Below are 22,208 nucleotides of genomic sequence, written 5' to 3' on the forward strand. Positions count from 1 at the left end.
TCATTGTTAACTGGAAAGTTCTGCAACTTTCTAATATACTTTTTGTATAAATTCTTCTCAATTTTCAAGATTACGGCTTGCTGTCAGTGAATGGAACATTCTTGTTAACGTTCTGAGGTTGAAAACCTGTACAGATCTAATACTTCTCACAGCTGAGCGTTTGCTACAATGGTTTCCAGTCAATAAAAATTATTCACTCCCCTCCCCTTGCCTTTTTATATGTTCTGTTTTCAGTAGCTGCATACAAGTACTCTATAGATGTCTGTGTAGACTAAATATGGTGGCCGAAACTCTTCTATGTATATGTAAAAGTTAGTGGCACACTAGAGCTCTGTGTAAGCAGAATAGAGCTCTAACCACTATATAGATATCTTATAAATAATACTTTTATAGCTTGCGGTACACGTTAAAGAACCTGTATGCTTACAAATCAAACCCAAAAAATTAAGTAAATAGTCCTGACAACAAAACTGTTCTGTTGTTTTGTGTACACAGCCCCAGCGCAGACTTATGTTTCTTCATGGTTACAGACTACAAATAAACCCTGTGTGTAGTCTGATCCGTGTTACTCCATTCCCTCTTCCTTTTTATGTTACCAATCTCTAAAAAAGAAGAAAGAAGGAAGAGAATAAAGTTGGTTGGACCCGCCGGTTATGTGTTTGGAGGGCTGTGGACGCTCCCTTGATAAAAGATGTCGGGAAAAATAGGGGTCGGGAAAAATAGGGATCGGGCATGTTGGATTTCATCATGCCTGATGCTTTGTTCCCAGGCAGATAAGCCACAGTCAGAGGTCATGTTTATGATGAAGTTGGGTGAAATAGATGTAGGCTGAATAAGCATTCTGACCACAGATATCTCATGTGTTTGACCAGCTTTACACATGACTACAGTATCAGACTACACACAGAGTCTGTAACCACATAGGTCTGCATAAGAGCTGTGTACAATTTGCAAAGTTGCTTTATTTTTCAAAAATTATTATAATTTTTTTTTATCTTAGATGCATTGGAAGAATAAGAAATGGTTTCAAAAGTTGACATACCCTTTAAGTATTTACTTCAATGACAACTGGAGAGACTCTATTTCCAGTAACCTTACTGGTGCAGGTGTTTTGTACTGGAGTGATGTAGTGGGTGGTTCAGTAAGCTGCTGCCTAACATTTACACTTCAGCCCACAAGTTTTTAGTTATGTAACTGGAATGTTTTTTCATTTATTTTGATGAGTAGGATGTGAAGGGGAACATTCATGTTCAGGCCGCAGATGTGAAAGGTCTGGGGGAGGATAACAGGAGTGACGTAGGTGGCAGACTGAGGATATGGAGATTCTGATCATCGCATGATAACCTTTATAATTGTTAGATAAGAAATTGCTGAAGCAGATAAGAGGATGCACTGGTAACAAGAGGAGCAGCATTGTAGTGGGGCCTCCCTGCAGGGAGAACACTACCCGCTGCTGTACTTGGCATATTTCCCCTGGCAGCTCTCACATCCATCACGTCACCTCTTGTGACAGCTCTTCAGGTGACATTACTAACATTCCTATAATAGCTTAAAAGCAACTCACCGTGACTCGGTAAACAAAAAGTTTCTTTAAACCCTTTGTACATTCATTGATACCAAGGTTTTGCTATGAGAATATGTCTATGTAGTTCCTAAAAGATATTACCATCCATTCATTCCCAACCTGTTTCTTAACCCCTTTCATAAATCCACTGTGCCATACATTTACGGCGCTGTGATCAAGGTGGCACAGCAGTTGTACCCGATCAATTAGCCAGGCTGGAGGGGGAGCAGAAGTGATTGACAGCAGCCTTACCACAGCAATGGTTGGGATCGGAGAAAACGCAGATCCTGACCGTTTAACCCATTAGATGATGCAAGCAGGAAAGATTGTAGCATCTACAAAGGGACGGGTCTTCCTTTGTCTCCTTATCATCCGCCCCAGCATTGCGTTACTCAAGGCTGTTGGTTTTATCGGAACTAACAAAGGCTCCCAGGATATCTCTATGAGCATACCTGTTAGGGGCCTGTAGATTTTAAATACACAGGTATTTAAGTGTATTTTAATAAATTAGTAATGATCAAAAAGTAAGCTTCCCCTATCGGGACCAAGAAAAAAAAAAGTTGATTTAAAAAAAAAAAAAAAAAAAAAGCTTACATTTATTGACAGGCACTCTCCTTCGTCAGATTACTGTAGAGTGCTTGGTGTAAAGACTGTACTTTCCAGAATGCAAACCACCAGGAAATTCTTTGTGAACAGAGGTATAGTTATTTGGGGTGGAGTGGTAGCAGATGCATCTAAGCACCGGTGAATTTGGGGGGGGGGGGGGTCCCGTCTGCCACATAAAAGAACAGCATTTTAAATGGCAAATTACAGATTTTGTGTTGGGGCCCAAGGGCTTCAAGTTACATCTTTCTCTGTGGAAACACGAAACTAGCAAGGAGTGGGGGATTTCAGCTCTGAAGCTAGCTGAATTGCGAATGCAGCTCTGGACTATAGTACAGACTGTAATTCAGGATCAGAACAAGATCCTTTGAGGATGTTTGAGTCTGTGCAGACACTGAGAGCGCAAGGAATAGGGGATTTCAGCTCTGAAGCCAGCAGAATTGTGAATATAGCTCTGGACTATAGTACAGACTGTAACTCAAGATAAGTACAAGATCCATTAAGGATGTTTGAATTTGGCACTTGTCAAAGTACATTGTGTCGATGACCATTTAGGGATCTTTGACAAAGTGAATCACCAAGTCTTTGAGATCTTTTTCTTTTCTCCATTACAACTGAGACGTCAGTGAGAATATTTCTCACAGCTTTAGAAGACAAATACGAGCTGGTTTCCATGATGCACAACATTTTCATAAAGAAGGGTATGTTAAAAATGCAGAATCGTCATTGTGCCATTCTGTCACACATGAGCCCTCTGACAAGTTACACCTATTACATTTTAGAATGGCTGCTGTTCTATTATACCCTGAAAGGAGATTATTATTGTTGTATAGGTTATAAAGTCTGTTTATACCTTATTTGCTTTTACACCTTAGTTACCAACATTCAAGACTTGCTGTCAGGGAGGTTTTAGATGCAGCATAAATGAGGAAACGTTTAGTACATAACTTATCCCCGCCCTCAAATAATGGTCATACCCCCATAATGACAGTCACAGTACTTTTGCCAGACTACCTCCATTAGTAACATCAAAAGTATTCCCATTAACAATGCCAGTTAGAGATTGCCATCATAAATAGTGTCAGCCAGAGAGTGCCCCCATTACTGCTATCAGAGGGACCCCTTTAACAGTATAAGCCAGAGTGATCCATAAGCAGTGCCATCCAGAGAGTGTCACCATAAACGGTGTGAGTCAAAGAGTGCCCCATAAACCATGCCAGCCAGAGTGCCACCATGAACAGAGGGCTAGCTAGAGTGCCACTATGAACACTGCCAGCTAGAGTGCCACTATAAATAGTATTGGCCAGAGAGCATCCCATGAATGTTGTCAGCCAGAAAGTGCCACCATAGTGCCAGTCAGACATTGCTACCATAAACCGTGTCAGACAGAGTGTCCCCATTAACTTCATCAGGCAGAGTGGCAGCCAGACTTTGCCATCATAAACAGTGCCTGCCAGAGACTGCCCATAATCAGTGTCAGGAACAGGGTGCCCCATAATCAGTGCCTGTGAGAGAAAGTTCCAATTAACAATGAAGACCAATATACTGACCTTCTGCTTACTTTAGTCTCTCTGTCGCTCACTTGTCACTTCATTTACTAGCCGTGATCTCTCTTAGCAAGTATCAGAGCCAAGAGAGTACTTTAAAGAAGTGACTCACCATACTTCTGACTTTTGGATTTGAGGAAGACTTGTCTACCCCCCTCCCCCCCCCAAGGAGTCTGGGAAATCTCCCGTTTTTTTGTGACTCGAAAAAACGAGGAGTTTGACAGGCCTACCATTGTATCCGGTTTTATCTTACTGTGATGGTGCTCACCTCTTGTGTATGTTCAACCGTGCTATGTAGAGTATATGTACTGTAAATCTGAACTGAGAGTAATTACTTCATCATAGTTATCATCATACGTCATTGCTCTCCTGCACCACCCATAACCACCACTGTTCTGTGTGACGAGGGCCTATGGATTCCCAGCCATAGAGGCCAAGTGTGTCCTCTCCACCCCCTGTTACTCCACCGGCTGTTGTACCCCATCTTTATCGGACGCATTTACTTTGCTCAGCATTAGCTATTTTTTCTGCATGAAGAATGTGGAACTAAGTGGATGACATCACTATTCCTTTAGGCTCAGTCAGAAACTCCAGCACATGCCGATAACAAATACTTCTCTGTTGTGTTACTAGGAAATTCTATTTGACACATTCTTTGAATCATTTCTATATATACTGTATAAAAGGAACCGTTTATAGAAACATCTGAGGAACTGAGGAAACATCCTTACTCAAGTTTTTCTATTTATAAAAATATAGCAATATACATATACAGCAATATAAATACATATACACCTATATAAATACACTTCCAGCAATATACATATATATAAACCTATAAAAATACATATGCACCTATATAAGTACATATACATAAATATACATGCATATAAACCTATATAAATACATATACACCTATATAAATACACCTACAGCAATATGCATACATATAGACCCACATAAACACCTATACACCAACAGTATATAAATACATATGCACCTATATAAATATATACAGCAATAGACATATATAAACCTATATAAATACATGTGCGCCTATATGAGTACATATACAGCAATATACATACATATGCATTTACAGTACTAAGTTTTAGGCAGTTGTGGAAAAATGCTGCAAAGTAAAAATGCTTTCAGAAATAGAGGTGTTAATAGATTTTTTTTTATCAATTAACAAAATACAAAGAGAATGAACAGAAGATAAATCAAATCAATATTTGGTGTGACCACCCTTTGCCTTCAAAACAGCATCAATACTTCTAGGTACACTTGCACACAGTTTTTGATCGAACTCGGCAGGGAGGTTGTTCCAAACATCTTGGAGAACTGATCTTCTGTGGATTTTGGCTTCCTCAAATCCTTCTGTCTCTTCATGTAATCCCAGACAGACTCGATGATGTTGAGTTCAGGGCTCTGTGGGGGCCACATCATCACTTCCAGGGCTCCTTGTTCTTTTTTTACGATGAAGATAGTTGTTAATAACATTGGCTGTATGTTTGAGGTCATTGTCCTGCTGCAGAATGAATTTGAAGCCAATCAGACGCCTTCCTAATGGTATTGCATGATGGATAAGTATCTGCCTGTATTTCCCAGCATTGAGGGCACCATTAATCCTGACCAAATCCCCAACTACATTTGCTGAAATGTAGCCCCAAACTTGCAAGGAACCTCCACCATGCTTCCCTGTTGCCTGCAAACACTCATTATTGTGCACATATTTAATCAGTCCAGAGCACCTGCTGCCATTTTTCTGCACCGCAGTTCCTATGTGTTCGTGCATAGCTGAGTCGCCTGGCCTTGTTTCCACATCAAAGGTATGGCTTTTTGGCCGCAATTCTTCCATGAAGACCACTTCTGGCCAGACTTCCTTGAACAGTAGATGGGTGTACCTGGGTCCCACTGGTTTTTGCCAGTTCTGAACTGATGGCACTGCTGGACATCTTCCGAAGGGAAATAAGCAGGATGTATCTTTGTTCTGCTGCACTAAGTTTCCTTGGCCGACCACTGCTTCTATGGTCCTCTACGTTGCCCGTTTCTTTGTGCTTCTTCAAAAGAACTTGAACGGCACATCTTGAAACCCCAGTCTGCTTTGAAATCTTTGCCTGGGAGAGGCCTTGCTGATGCAGTATAACTACCTGGTGTCTTGTTGCTGTGCTCAATATTGCCATGGTGGACTTGTGACATGAAATGGTCTTCTACAACCTCACATTGTAGCAGAGTTTGGCTGTTCCTCACCCGGTTTTAAGCCGCCTACATAGCTGTTTCTGTTACATTTAATGACTGTGTTTCAACCTACATATGGAAATGATGATTATTATAGTCTGTTTGGTATAATTGGTTAATCATACATTTGACTATAATCCTACAACATCCATGACTTTGTGCAAGTGTACCTAGAAGAATTTATGCTGTTTTGAAGGCAAAGGGTGGTCACACCAAATATTGATTTGATTTTGATTTCTCTTCTGTTAATTCACTTAGTATTTTGTTAATTGATTAAAAAAAACTATTGACACTTGTATTTTTGAAAGATTTCTTACCATGCAGCATTTTTCCACAACTGCCTAAAACTTTTGCATACTACTGTACATAAACATATAGACACACATACAGTATATAAATATATATACCTATATAAGTACATATACAGAAATATACATATACCTATATAAATACATATGCATCTATATAAATACATATGGACATATATAAGTACATATACCGCAAGATACATACATATACACTTATATAAATACATATACACCTACCTTATATAACTATATAACTATATATATATATATATATATATTTATATCTATATAAACACATGTACAGAAATATACATACACCTATATAAATAAATATGAACCTATATAAATGCATATACAGCAATATACATACTTATACACCTATATAAATACATATGCATCTATATAAATATGTGTACAGCAATGTACATATTAATACACATTGAAAGATACATATGCATCTGTATAAATACATATACAGCAATATACATACTTATACACCTATATAAATACATATGCACCTATATAAAAACATACACAGCAATATATATACATATGCAGCCCTATGCATACAACATTTTTTAGCCACTTAAATAACGCAAGTTGACTCCAGGTGGTGTAGCTAAAAGGGTGCAGAGATAGCAGTCGGACCTGGGTCCTGGTGCTTGAGGGGGCTTAAAGGCCCATGTGTCACATTTTAGAAGATACAGTACCAGTATTATACATGGTAGGTGGGGGTGGTGGTGCCGATACATATTTTGGATTGGTGTCCAGGAATTTCAAGTTACACCTCTGCTTTAAAGTGAATATTCAAATAGATTCTGTGCTCATTTATTTCTTAGTATATGTTTATAAGGGTCAGGGCTCATACACCCACACGGACACAATTTTGGCTGCATGAAGCCCGATTAGAGGGAGCTTAGGATCTTATTCCTTAGTTTTTATACTAGAACAGTATGCAGTGAGCTTCTAAGCTCCCCCTAGTGGAGGCTGCAGGCAGACAGAATTTTTATCATTTAGCTTTATGTCTATGCAGGGGATTTTGATCTGTGAAAAATGGAGCTTCGACCGCTACGAAGATGCATTAAGAAATTAATCTGCACAGAATGTCGGACCTTTAAAACAACTTAGTGTTAAAAGGTGAACATTCACTTTAAATAAACACTTTGAAGAATAGGATCTACTGTGTTATGCCTAGTGCCAGGCCTGAGGGGGTGGTGCAGTTCACACAACTGGACGTGACTTATTTCACTCATTTCTATTGAAGTTGCAACCTAACAATGCACAGCCCTAGTCATCATCTAGTCCCGACCCATTTAAATGGGTTGTCCGGGTTTAGAAACAGCGCCACTCTTGTCCTTGGGCTGTATCTGGTATTGCAGCCCATCTCCATTCACGTGAATTGGGTTGAGCTGCAATACCAGACACAGCCTATGGGCAAAAGTGGCGCTATTTCTGTAAAATAGAAGACCCTGATTTCTAATCCTGGACAACCAGAGCCCCAATATATATTAACTGTTTCAGCCTACACAATATTATACTTCCTGCTTACTACTAGCACATGTAAATGTATCATAGTATGTCATATGGACTTGAGTAATCTATGTGACTAGGCAAAAGGACTCCTGTATTTGTATTTGTAGAAAAGTGTTGCAGATCTGACAGCATCACAATGAAAACTGATTCAGCATATGAACAACACTACTGATACATGACCCCCAATATTATAATAACAGCAGAGAACATTGTCAGGTTAAAGGGGATGTATGGGAATAGAAAAACATGGCAGCTTTCCTCCAAAAACAGAATCACCCTTATACATGGGTAGTGGCATTGCAACTAAGTATCACTCACTTAAATATGAGTGAGCTGCAATACCAAAGACAGCATATGGACAAGTGTGGCGCTGTTTCTGGAAGAAAGCTGTTTTTTCTCCTCATATATAACCTATTTAAATCCAGGCTCCAGAAATCAGCACAATTCACTAATTTTTTTTGTCCTTCATGATCTTTATTGGATATGATGTGAAAGCCTCATGTTTCCATAGTCTTCTAAAGGGCACAACAAAAAATAAATTTATGTGCAAACTTTCAGGACTCAACCCAGTCATATAGGAAGTGGTAGTCTATTTTCTATTGCCAACTTTTTGAGATAGAATTTTTGAAATGTATTCAAAAACACACGACGCTGAAAGTAACATGTTTGTAAATAAGTAAGATATCATGTAAGTCAACTGCTGCGGCTGACTATAGTCGGCGCTAAGGTCGCTGTAGTTGAGTATAAGTATGAGGGTATGTTCACACGGCCTATTTACGGACGTAATTCGGTCGTTTTAACCCCCGAATTACATCCGAAATTACGGCTTGAAAGCGTTGACAAACATCTGCCTATTGAAAGCAATGGGCTGACGTTTGTCTGTTCACACGAGGCGTATATTTACGCGTCGCTGTCAAAAGACGGCGCGTAATTAGACGCCCGCACCAAAGAAGTGTCATGTCACTTCTTCAGACGTAAATGCAGCCGTTTTCCATGGACTCCATGGAAAACCAGCTCCAGTTACGTCCGTAATGGACACTGCGTTCAAGCGCCTGCACATGCCGTTACGGCTGAAATGATGGGGCTGTTTTCTCCTGGAAACAGCCCCGTAATTTCGGCCGTTACGGACGCTGCCGTGTGAACATACCCACAGAGAGTAGTTTGTGAGTCCATGAACATGCACTTAAAGGGGTTGAACAGGATAAGAAATACATTCACTTCAATAGGCCGAGCTGCAATACCAGACACAACCCAAGGACAGGTGTGGTGCTATTTCTGAAAGACAGAATCCATGTTTTTTTTTTAAACATGTACAACCTATTTACAGGATATAAAGTTGATGAAAGGCCCCGAATATAAAAATTAAGATCACCATAAGTGAAATGATTCCCCCCTCCGGTTTTAGGTTAATAATTCTTAATCACTGCATAAACGAAAAGTTCTGCAACTTTCTAAAATACTTTTTGTGTAAATTCCTCACCAGTTTCAAGATCTCCGTTTGCTGTCAATGAATGAGAATACTCTTTACATCCAGAGGCTGCAAATCTGTTTCCAGTGTAGGCAATGCTCTGTGAGCTAAAAACATCAGCAGCAGCTGCACAAATCTCCCTAGTAGTTTGCTACAATGTATCAGTCTGGAGTCCAGGATGTTTAGCTCACAGAGCATTGTCTAGACTGGATACAAATGTCTTCATTTCTCAGCAGAGAGCAGGACTAGCTATGTACAGGTTTGCTGCCTCTGAATAAAAACTGATCTGTTCTCATTCACTGCCAACAAAATAATATCTTGAAAATGGCAAAGAATTGAAACACTGAGGTGGGAATTTATCAATAGTCCAACGCAAGTTTTCTGGCGTAGAAAAAAGGTGCAAATGCTTCAAAAGTGTAAATTTTTTAGAATAACTTGACGAAAAAGTGGGCAGATTTTAGTAAAAAGGGCAGTGCCTTCCGCAACCGACAAATTTACTATAATTTACGTCTGAAACTTGCGTAAATGATAGTAAAAATCGAGGCCAGTTCATAGTATGCAAAGATGTATGGAGCGTTAGTCTAAGTCAATCTTCTCCAAAGTATGTTCGAAAGTTGTAGACCTTTTCATTTTTACAGGGATTAAGCTTTATTTACATAAACCCGGAAGGCCCCTTTAAAAACATCCCACTGATTTTAACAGGATCAGTTGACTGTCCCTCGATAGCTGGTGGCTGGTAAAATAAGGATCGGGCATGTTGGATTTCAACAGATTCTTTATAAGGCTGGGATATAAGTCTCTACTAGGATGGCCTGATAGCGGCTTGTCTCCTTCTCCCCGTAGACTATTGTAATGATCCAATTCCTGTGATACCCAGAAAGAGAACCAACTGGACGGCATAATTTCACCTATATTACCCTGTGAGATCCAGTGCAGTGGTGGCTGATGGAGTATGTAGTGACCATGAGATGATCAGAGTAGATAGCTGTTGATGGAACAAGACCATCAGGAGAAGATCCCAAAAAAAAAAATCCTTCCATTGAGTTCTCCCATCCAGATAAAAAAGTTCATTGACATTTGGAGTCCTAAAACAATAGTGCATTGTCTGTGAAAGTCAAAGAGCAATGGTACTCTGACAACTAGTGTCTATGAGAACTAGGGCATTCAAAAAAAAGAACTATAGGGCTCTGACACGTAAGGGGACAATGATGACACCTGTCTTGTAGTGATGGCACAGTGACATTTGTGATCCACAGAATAATACCCACTGTTGCCTTTGGTCACTAAACAATTCCTCTAAAAAATTATCTGGTGGTTGACATGTGGCTTGTTGAGGTTGTGGGATTCAGAACATGGCAACAAAAAGTTAGAAAAAAACACAAAAGACTAAAAAGCCCAACAGCAATATTGCCCTTGGTTGTCCATGTAAAGTCCTGGAGTAAACAGACGTCCCAAGATGAGAATCATTACAAGTATGGGAGGAATGAATGGCTCCTTTGACCATCAAATGTTTTTTGGGAAGTCTCCATGTGATGATGCCTAGAGGAGGAATAGTATTTATTGCTCATGTGGTGGAACATAGATGCTTCAAGATCGAGGTGGGTGCCTATCTTTGTTGGTGGCATATTTGCCCATTTATGGCCACCATTAAGTAACTGTGATTGACCTTGATTGAAGAGATTCCTACCCTCTAGGCTAAACTGACTTCTTGTTTTTAGCCCTGCTGTCTCTCAGGCCGTCGTCTATCATCCAATGATTAATTGCCTGTGACATTAAGTGGATCACATTAGTGACATTCCATCAAACTGGAGGCCTGATGACCACTGGAGGCCTGATGACCACTTCAGGCAACTAATTAACCTCAACTTGTTTCGGGACTAATTACGTCTACCGATGATTTCTTACTCGTAAGTTGTCAAATTACAATTATTCATCTTTTATTGAATTTTTGGTTCAGTTTTATCCATTCTTTGTTACTGAACAATCATAGTGTTAACTCTGAGTTTCAGTTCTTCATTTCATTGAGCTTGGAGACTGCTTCCACTTAGAAGTGATGAAGCTGAGCTGCTAATGCTACTCACTTCAATTCTCCCAAACATTCGACTTTGAATAATAAGGAACAGATCAAGATACTTTTTATACCTCGTTTTAGATTTTTCACCGTCAATTTAAAATGGGATATGTGACTCACAGCCACCACACGTGTTTATATTCTGTATATGGCTATATGTTTACAGTATATACAGTATTTAACCAGTTCTTCAATGACCGAGTCAGTACTCCAAGCTAAATGTGACTGATCGTCTCTGAAATAAACTGGGCCAATGTATTCATATTTTCAGTCACAAGGACAATGAGCTTTTGTCTGCTGATCTGGAATACTGGCAACATTCTGCATATAAATAGTGCAAGACCAAAGGTCCTATTAAGCGGGCCGATAAAACAAGCGCTGTTCAACTAGACAGCTTGTTGATCGGCGCTCGTTTCACAAAGAGCTATGCTTGGTTATGTATGGAAACCAGTGATCGTTACTATGATCGCTCTTCCCCATGCATTTCCATCACGTCGGCAGCACATCTCCCTTTTTACACAGGGAGATGTGCTGCCGACAACGATAATGTTTTCTGCTGCTGAACGATCGTTTCCCCACTCTTCGGCTGATCGTTGCCTGTTTTACAATGATTATTGGCCCATGTAAAAGGGTCTTTATTTGTTTAGTCTTAAGATCATTTTATCCTTGTTTTTCAAAGTGAAGTTCAATCACAAATCATCTTCTGATATCTAATCGAGACACGACAGACGTTATTGGTTTGTATGAGTGTGGGGGTGAATCCACGCTCTATAATGGAACTTTAAAGTATAATTTGTATATATGCCAAAATATGGTATGTTTATTTATGCACTGTGCCTTTAAGTGATGTATGTCTGGGTTGTTTTCAGCCCCTAGGTGACGTTTTGCAGCAGGAGTGGCCTGTCCGGCCAGTTGTACTTATGTTGTGCTGATATTTCAATCATTACACTGGAACTTTATTATTTATTTGTACATGTAAATGATAGTTGGCTAGCTGTATAATCTAAATTGTTTGGCACTGGGATATATAGCCTGGACACCCTCTTAGTGACTGAACTTCCGCACTATACGGCCTTATTCACACGGACGTGTCCGTTTTGCGCGCGCAAAAGGTCCGTGTGTCATCAGCATATGGTGCGCGGCTGCGGGATTTTCGCGCAGCCAGCATCATTATGACACTCTGGTTTTATGTTGACAAACAGAAAAGCACGTGGTGCTTTTCTGTTTTCATTCATTTTTTTTTACTACTTTAGCGCGCATCACCCGGAAGTGCTTCCGTGTGCCGTGCGCGATTTGCACGCACCCATTGACTTCAAGGAGTAGGAGTTGCTTAGAGTGGAACGAAATGCCACTGTGGGTGCAACTAGCATGAGCGTTGGGCCTGAATCTGTTGGTCCTGTAGGGTGTCGCAAGTGACAAACAGGAGCCTCCCCTGTGCACAAAGTCGTGTGGGTAGAGGTCGAAGAGGGGCAAGAGTCTCCCAACATGTTTCAGCGGGTCAGCAAGCCAGTTGTGGCCTGAAATTGCTGGATTATCCTCTGCATCAGGGAGGAGCGCTCTTGGCTCTGTCCAAGTTTTTGAAAGCCAGACAGCAATCCTCTAAATGCCTGAGCCGTGTCATGATATACTGTGCCTCTCCAAGTCAGGAGCAGTGTTTATTTTCCTTTTGTAGCCTAGTGAAGTTCAGTTGCCACAAAAGCTCCTGGTGTCTGAGCCATCTTTACTGCGAAAACCCTTCTAAGGGCAGTGCACCACCCAGGCCCGATCTTTATAGGTGGGGTCTGTGAGCCATGATCCCCACTTTCTGGGATGAAGGGGCTTCAGACCTCTATTGAGCATGTTAGTGGTGGGTATCAATGACCCTAGACCTCCATTGAACAGCGCCATGCCTCATCATAACTTTCCTTATCTCCATGGTATGTTGATTGTAAGGTATGTAAACTACAGACCCATTGATGCAAATAAAAGACAGCGCAACATAACTCGGAGATATGAAAAATTATGGAGAGCAACAAAATACTGTAATTGAACAGCTCACTGAGCTGGCTTTATAGGGTAATTCCAATAGAGAAATCGTTGAATCCAGCACTTGGTAAATAAAACTTCAAATTTTAATGAAACATTAAAAGTCAGAAGCGGGGGTTCCCAAGACTTACGCGTTTCGAGTCTTAAGTAATGCGTAAGACTTGGGAACCCCCTGCTTCTGACTTTTAATGTTTCAATAAAATTTGAAGTTTTATTTTTCAAGTGCTGAATTCAATGATTTCTCTATAAAAATTATGGTGCTCTGTTCTAAAAACTGATGGAGGTAACGGGTCCCAATAACATGTCAGAACACGTTTAACCAATTAGCTACCCCCAACGTGGCACCGGCTCAGGACTTTAGCCCGCACCATACATGGCGGGTGCCAGCTGTTTCAAACAGCTGACACCGCCTGCAGAGGCCAGGTTCGGAGATAACTCTGATCCTGGCCATTTTGAACCCCCCCCCCCACCCTCAGATGCCGCAGTCATTAACAACCACAATATCTGAGTGGTTAGACAGAGGGAATGTGCTTCCCCTCTCCCCGATCGCTCCCTACCCTCGCAACGAAATTATGGGGTGCCGATTGGTCATCATGGCAGCAGGAGACCTATTAAAGTCCACCAGGTCTACCATCATTGCCCTACTATTAGGCCTTGTCAGAGGCAAGACTCAATAGTAGAGCACAGATAAATGCAATATACTGCACTACATAAGTATTGCATTGTATTGCATGAGCGATCCAGGGATTGCATTGTTAAAGTCCTCTAGGGGGACTATAAAAAAAAAAGTTTCTTTTTTTTATAAACCTTAAAAAATATAAAAAAAAGTAAATGACTAAAATTAAAAAACCTTTTCCCCTTTTTTTCTCTAAAAATGATCTAAGCAATAAAAAAAGTAAACATAATTGGTATCTCCGCATCTGTAAAAGTCTGATCTAGAAAAACATCACGTTATATACCCACCAGGGAAACGCCGTAGGAAAAAAAAAATCACAATGCAAGCTTTACTGCTTTTTAGTCACCTTGCCCTAATAAAAACTACAGCTCTCCCCGCAAAAAACAAGCCCTCACATTGCTGATCGACGAAAGAATAAAAAACTTTATGGCTTATAACAATTTTTTTAACAAATAGTTTTTTCATTGTAAAAGAAACTAGTTAAAAAATCGAGTTAAAGTAATCAAAACTAGTTAAAGTAATCAAATTGACATGCAGAATAAAGTTAAAGGATAACTAAACATTCAACAAACTTCTGATATGTCACAGTGACATGTTAGAAGTTTTAATTGGTGGAGGTCTGAGCACTGAAAACCCCACAGATTGCTAAAAGGAAGCGGCAGAAGCACATGTATGAGTGCTGGGCCGCTTAGTTTCTCTTCGGCTTTTTCCGGAAAGACGATGTAGCGGTGTACGAGCTCATAGACTTTCTATTGAGCCCGTACACCGCTTTCCGTAAAAAGCCGAACAGAAACTAAGCGGCTCAGCGCCAATACGAGTGCTTCTGCCGCTTCGTTATAGCGATTGGTTGGGGTTTCAGTGCTCGGACCCCCACCAATCAAATCTTCAGACATGTCACAATGACATGTCAGAAGTCTGTTGAACGTTTAGTTACCCTTTAATATGTTGTTTTTAGCGCATGGTGTACACCGTATAAACTAAACCCAAAGAACAAGCAAGGAATCACAGTTTTTTTCCCATTCCACCCCACAAAGTATTTTTTTCTTGTTTCCCAGTACATTATATGGTACATTAAGGGCTTGTTTACATGTAACCAATTTGCTGCGGGAAATTTCCTGCAGAATTTATGTATCAACTAGCAGACAATCCGCTGTGGAAAAACCGCACCATTTCACAATTTTTTTGCTGCGATTTTTGGGTTCGTTTTTTCAAGGGCTGTGTGATGGTGATATTTCTTCTTTATGTGATGTCATTTCCACCTCCTGTAAGAAATTCTGCAGTGTTTCCGCAGTAAATTACGCAATACATTGTAGTTTGCTGCGGAATTGTTGTTTCTCATTGATCGCTATAGGGAAAAAAGCATTCCGCCGTTAGACCTGTCAGGTTGCGGCAGTTGCCCGCTCTGCAGGTGTTAGTCGGGGGGAGAACGCCTGTGTGCGTGTCCATGATGTGTCTGTGGTTAGACCGGTACCCCAAGAAGGCAGAAGCCGCCCTGCTTAGAGTAGGTTTTTGTCATGGGTTTTTCATTCCTTTTGTGACTCACGCCGCCCCGATTTTGTCACGGAATTTGAAATCAGTCTTTGAGTTTTCTGATGCGATTATGGATAAGGTGGAGAAAGAAGTCGAGCTCGGCCGGATGGCCGGCCCTTTTTCTGTTTTGCCTTTTTCTAACCTTCGGGTGTCCCCGCTCGGTGTGGTTCCTAAGAAGGAGCCTGGTAAGTTTCGCCTCACTCATCATCTTTCTTATCCTAGAGGAAGGTCGGTGAATGATGGCATTAGCAGTGAGATTGTGGCTGTGTCGTGTGTTTCTTTTGATCGTGCTGTTGATTTGGTGTGTCGGGCGGGGGCGGGCGCCCTTATGGCTGTCTGATATTGCGTCCGCTTTTCAGTTATTGCCGGTTCGCGTAGATTGTTTTCACTTGTTGGACTGCTATTTGGAGTGGCTTTTCTATTATGACGTGTTTGCCCATGGGTTGCTCGATTTCTTGTTACTATTTTGAGGTCTTCAGCTCCTTTTTGGAATGGACGGTGAGGGAGGTTACGGGTTGTGGCGCTGTTACCCATTATTTAGATGATTTTTGGTTTGTGGATCCTTCTTCTTCTGAGCAGTATCAGTTTTTTTTGCGGTCCTTTCAATTTATTTCCCAGCGTTTCGGGTTTCCTCTATCGGAAGAAAAGACGGAGGGTCCCGTGACGGAGTTGTGTTTTTTGAGTATCGAAATCAATTCCTGTGAAATGGTTTTTCGTCTCCCGGGTGAGAAGGTTGCGAAGTTGCGCTTGGCGTTGGACTTGGCATTGTCGTCCCGTAAGCTGGAATTGCGTCAGGTTCAGTCTTTGTAAGGTTTGTTGGTTTTTGCGTGTCGGATTATGAGCATGGGTCGGGTTTTTTCTACGGCCGGGGTGTTGGTGCCATTTCATCATGTGCGGATTTCTCATTCCGTCAAGGCTGATTTACGGGTCTGGCTTACCTTCCTGGAGGATTATAATGGGCGTACGTATTGGAGGTCGCCTCTGGTTTCTAGTGCTGACTTGGAATTGTTTACTGATGCTGCAGGGGTGGTGGGTTTCGGTGCAGTGTTGTGTTCTGCTTGGTGTGCTGATTCCTGGCCTGTTTCGTGGAGGGCCAGGGGCTGGTGCGCGAACTTGACATTGTTGGAACTTTTTCCTATTGTGGTTGCTGTTGACTTGTGGGGGGAAGTGCTGTCCAATCGTTCTGTGGTATTTTGGTCTGATAATATGAGTGTTTTTGCTGTTAATCGTCTTACTTCCAGGTCCGGGTCTGGCTTTGCTTCGCTATCTGGTGTTGCATTGTTTACAATGTAACATTCAGTTTCGGGCCAACCACATTCCAGGTGTCCATAATGTTGTTGCTGATTCTTTATTTCTTTTTAATTGGCAGTTCTTTCGTTCCCTTTGCCCGCAGGCGGATCTCGAAGGGACCAGATGCCCGGACTCCTTGTGGAGGCTGCTGGATCGCAGCTTGTCCCGTTGGTGAGGTCGTCCTTGGCACCCTCTACCTGAGCAACTTACGGTAATGCGTGGAAGGAATGGTTGAGTGCGGCCGGGGATAGACAAAAGGGGGAGGATCCTGTGCTGCATACGACTGTGACACTTGAGTATTTATCTGCATTGCATGAGCGTGGCATGTCGGGTATGGTGGCTCAAAGAGGTCTTGGCGGGGTCGCTTTCTTTTCTAAATTGCGGGGGTGCGTCCTTTTTTATTTTGCACGCGTTAAAGGGGTCGAAAAAATTGGCATCTAGGCGGGAATCACGTAGGCCAGTGTCTTTTTCGTTATTGAAGCAGCTGATCGCGGCTTTATCGTCGTTTTTTTCTTCCCCTTATGGATCGCTTTTCTTTTCCGCTGCGTTTTCGTTGTGTTTTTTCGGGGCCATGCGTATTTTTGAATTGGTTTCCTTGGGGGCTGCTCGCCCTGGAGGCTTTCTGTTCGAGGATGTCATGGTCTCTCCCGCGGGCCTTCGTTTGCGGGTACCTCGATCTAAGACTGATGTTTTTGGGCGGGGTTGTTGGGTTTAGCTTAGGTCGGTTCCGGGGGCGGCTTGCCCGGTGGTGGTGGTGACGAGTTTCCTGGGTGTGCGTAGAGGGGGGTGCAGTTTTTATCGCATTAAGATGGTAGGCCCCTTTCGCGGTTTAAATTTTCCACTGCTTTTCATAGGGCTCTGGTTGACATTGGTAAACCACCTGGGGAGTATGGTACTCATTCTTTTCGGATAGGGGTGGCCTCGATGGCTAGCAAGCTGGGAATATCAGATGCGGAAGTGAGATGCATTGGTCGCTGGTGATTGGATTGTTTTGCTGGTTATGTTCGTCCTGATCTTATGTTGCATTGATTCCATTTTTATTTTAGGTTCCAGACCGTCTGTGTGGATTTTCGGGCACTCCATGTTTTGGGCGGAACGTCGGGCAGCCATCCGACCGGAAGGACGCTCGTTGGGCTTTGGAAATGCTGAAGTCTATTGGAGAGGCCTCCGGAGTCTGCGACTGGTTGCAGGCTTTGCCCGAAGTGGTCGAAATCAGTCGGCATTGGCTTGTGCTCACTGTTTTGGTTTTACACTTGGGGGGTAATGATCTGTGCTCGGTCCGATTCCTGGGGAATTGATTTCACTTATTCATTCGGACCAGGAGAGGTTTGCTTCTTTTTTTCCCCGGTTAGTGCTCGTTTGGTCTGAGATTGTTCCCGTTTGGTGTGGCATGGCGCGACGGATGTTAATGCCATAGAGAGGGGCAGGTGCCTGTTGAATACACGGGTGTCTCAATTTGTTCGGGCCAGGGGTGGAGTGGTTAATCGCCATCGGGAGTTGGAGGGTGATAACAGGGGATTGTTTTGCCGGACGGGGTGCATTTGACGGATATTGGGTTGGACATATTTTTATCTTGATTGCAGGATGGGGTTGAGCAGGCCTTGTTTTTGTTCTGGGGTCGGTGAGCCGTGTAGGTAGGGGATTACATGGTCACGTTATGGCGGTATTTTAAGGGGTACTTACGTACATGTCCTTGGGATAGGCAGGCATACGAGTTTTCACTGACCTCTGTTTAAGGTCATTTAGAGTTGGTATTTTTGATAAAGTTAATAAAATGTTATTTCATTAATTATTCAAATTAATAAAGCTGTGGTCGACCCCCGGGTCAACCCCACTTTCAAAGAAGTCATGTGTCGGTGTTGAATTATTAAGGGGTTATTTAATTTTAGCTACCTGTTGGTTTTAAGTGATTCATATGCATACAGTCCTAGTTTTTTGCTGCGGTTTTTGGGTTAGTTTTTTCAAGGGCTGTGTGATGGTGATATTTCTTCTTCTTGTGATGTCATTTCCACCTCCTGTAAGAAATTCTGCAGTGTTTCCGCAGTAAATGACGCAATACATTGTAGTTTGTTGCGGAATTGTTGTTCCTCATTGATTTCTATAGTGAAAAATTCGGTCCACTTTCTGCAGGAATAATTGACACGCTGTGGAATAAAAATTACGCACTGCAGGTGAATTTCTGGGCGAAATTATTCTGCAGTGTGTGGATGAGATTTGTAAAATCACACCCAATTTGCTGCTACTGTGTTCCGCTGCCAATTTTCCGTCCACTATTCCGGATGGAAAATACACAGCAATTCCATTACGTGTGGGCAAGCCCTTAAATATACCATCAAAAGCTATAACTCGTCCCACAAAAAGAGCCTTCATATGCCTATGTCGACAAAAATAATAAAACGTTTCTGCCTCTTGGAATGCAACGATGGAAAAATGAAAATGAAAAGACGAATAATTGGTTGTCTCCAAGGGGTTAAAGGGAATGTTCACCTTTGAACACAGTTTATATCTAGAAATATTCAACATAAAAAGTTAAGTAACTTTGTAAATACATAATGAAGTCCTAACAGCAAGTGTTGGCATAACTTATGATTTAGAAGGAGTACAATGAGTTAACCTCATCTTTTTATGGGGCCGTTGTGCACCTGAGCTCCCTGAAAAGACAATATGTCCATCTATAGTGCAGACATGGAACCAGCCAAAAATGCTGGTAGATTTCAGCTCTGAAGCCTGCAGAATTATGCATGTAGCTCTGACTTTATTACAGGATGAGCACAAGTAATAGCTTAGGTTTTCACCAGTTTTTACTTATTTTAACTATGATAAACGGTGTTTATTTCAATGCATACATAAGAACTTGTATACCTAGAAGCTTGTTCAGCCACAATCCATCACTGTGTGGGCTCAGAGCAGAGATAAAACACTTGACGCTCTGCAGGAATTTCTTCATCAGACAAAGGACAGAGGAGCTCTGCCTTATTTGGTCCTGTGTCAGGGAGGACACTAACCAGGTCATTTCTACAAGACAGCTAAGTGACCTAATTCTGCCAACTCTGAGATGAGTCATTGTGTACAATAACAATGTATAAAGGGTTAACGGAACAATAAAGTCCACCCCACTACCTTATTGTGGCTGATTTCCCACAATCTATATCCAGCAGTTACCTGATCATTTTCATTTTCTCACTGATGGTACGGTTGCTTGTAGTTTATGTTAATTTTTTTTTCTTGCTCTTCATATACTGACTGTTGAAACTGACAATCCAAACTAGCAGAGAGGCAGTGTAAAGCATGGTGGAGAAGTCTGGTCGGAAAGGAGGTACATTTTTAGATGACCTCAGACTCCAATAACCAATGCTGATAAGATTATTACTGTGCCCTAATGAAGCAGGGCTAAAAAGCAGCCAACACTTAAAAAAGTAAGCAGCAGGTAAGTATCACATATATTTTTATGAATACATCTGGATATCCTCTTTAAACGGAAATTCCAAAGTTTTCCAAAGATATTATTCATTAGTAAATCTTGCAGACTCTGTTATAGTTAATGAGTTCTTTTTCGGGTTTTGTGAAATTAAAGGTTATTTACGATATAATGAAAAGTTCTGCAACTTTCTAATATACTTTGCTACATTCCCGCACCAATTTTATGATCTATGCTTCAAGTCACTTACAGAGGATCTGTCACCTCTCCTGACATGTCTCCTTTAGTAAATACTTGTATTTCCCATAAACGAACAATTTTGGAGCATCTTTTCTTAGAACTCTATGTTCCTCTGTTATTCCGTCCATAAATGTATGAATAAATTAACAAGTGGGTGTCACCAGTTGGGGGTGTGTCACAGTCACAGACTGACACTGACCAATCAGTGCTGAGAGAGTGACTGTGTAGGGACACACCCCTTTGATAAGAGGAATGGTAACACCCAGTTGTCAATTTATTCATACATTTCTAGGAGGAATATTAGAGGAATGGCACAACACAAAGTCCTAAGGGCTGATGTAAAGAGGTGGGACGTCATTATGCTTAGTGTCATTTGCAGACAGAGCAGTAGGAGGTGCTATTTTTATCCCAGAAGGAGGGAGGAGGGGAAGGTCAAATGGATGTCTCCAGGAATATATAGAAGCAGAATATAGCGTTACTAATATTTGTTTTCATTATATTTTAAATGTGTTCTTTTAATTGCTTTTTTTCAGGGAAAACGTGTTCCATGAACAGAAACACCTTCCTAAAAAAAGGAAAAACAAGGAGAATAATATAATTTTTTAGATAACATTTTGCTGTTTAAAAAAGGTTAATCATTCCTGGTTGCTTTATGTTCAGAAGTGATAAAATAATTCTACCGGCATGGAAGCATTAATGGAAAGCATTTTGCAGGCTTCTTCTTATGGGTAGCGTGCTCTATGATATTATGTAATATTGTATGCGTGGAAATTTTTATAGTAAGTTTGGCCAAGACAGTGCGTGATTTGTTAATGAGTCTTCCTTCTAGCCATTTTACGACTCTGGTGTGACGAGCTGTCACTAAAGGTTAAGCTGTCACAGATGTGGTATAAGTGTTCCGCAGAGAACTTATGTGAATGAAGGCCAATAGTTGAGTCAAGTAGGGAGTGTGCGCAACGATGGAGTCTGAAGCAATTGTGATATCACTAGACTGCATATATTAATATTTATGACCCATATATATAGTTCTGTGCAAAAGTTTTAGGCAGTTGTGTAAAAATGCTGCAAAGTAAGAATGCTTTCAAAAAAGTGTTAATAGTTGTGGTATTTTTTCAATTAATATGCAAAGTTAAATAGTTTTGTTTCAAAAAAGACAAAAGTATAGTAGGTATGATACCTTTATTGGCTAACCATAAAAATTATATATGCGGCTTTCAGAGCACACGGGCCCCTTCTTCAGGCAAGTTTACTAATGAATGACAGAGAAAAAAAGCACAACATTTAAGATGTTACACTGTCAATTAATACATGAGGTGATACATCATTAGGATAAGCCGGGGCAATAAAACTGAGGTTATAGAGGTGATCACTTAGGAGATACCACAATATGCTAACCTGTTCATGGCCAAACTAGAGGAGGAGTTTGTATCTACCTGCACAACTAAACCTCTGGCATATTTCCGGTTCATTGACATACCTCCCAACCGGTTTCTCACCGCTGTCCCACCGTCCCGGGCGGTCTGCAAAATGTCCCGATCAAAAGAAGGCAGGAGTCTTGCGGCGGTGTTCTCACTGGGATCGATGCCGGCACTGGCATCAACACCAGTGAGAACGCCGCCGCAAGACTCCTGCCTTCTTCTGACGGTGAGTGACTGACTACCTCTTATAATGGGGTTGTGTTGCGCTACCTACAG

The 22,208-nt window shown here is 41.4% G+C and overlaps 1 long non-coding RNA gene across 1 annotated transcript in view; it reads left to right on the plus strand.

Moving 5' to 3' along the window:
• Positions 1-18,701, plus strand: part of LOC142750135 (uncharacterized) — a 127,173-nt gene extending 108,472 nt beyond the window's left edge. Inside the window, exons 2-4 of the long non-coding RNA XR_012882570.1 lie at positions 10,983-11,171; positions 16,960-17,067; positions 17,903-18,701. This is a non-coding gene — a long non-coding RNA (uncharacterized LOC142750135). The remainder of the gene's footprint in view (positions 1-10,982; positions 11,172-16,959; positions 17,068-17,902) is intronic.
• Positions 18,702-22,208: the final 3,507 nt, after the last annotated feature.

This window comes from Rhinoderma darwinii, chromosome 3 (assembly GCF_050947455.1).
Source record: "Rhinoderma darwinii isolate aRhiDar2 chromosome 3, aRhiDar2.hap1, whole genome shotgun sequence".
Lineage (NCBI taxonomy): Eukaryota > Metazoa > Chordata > Amphibia > Anura > Rhinodermatidae > Rhinoderma > Rhinoderma darwinii.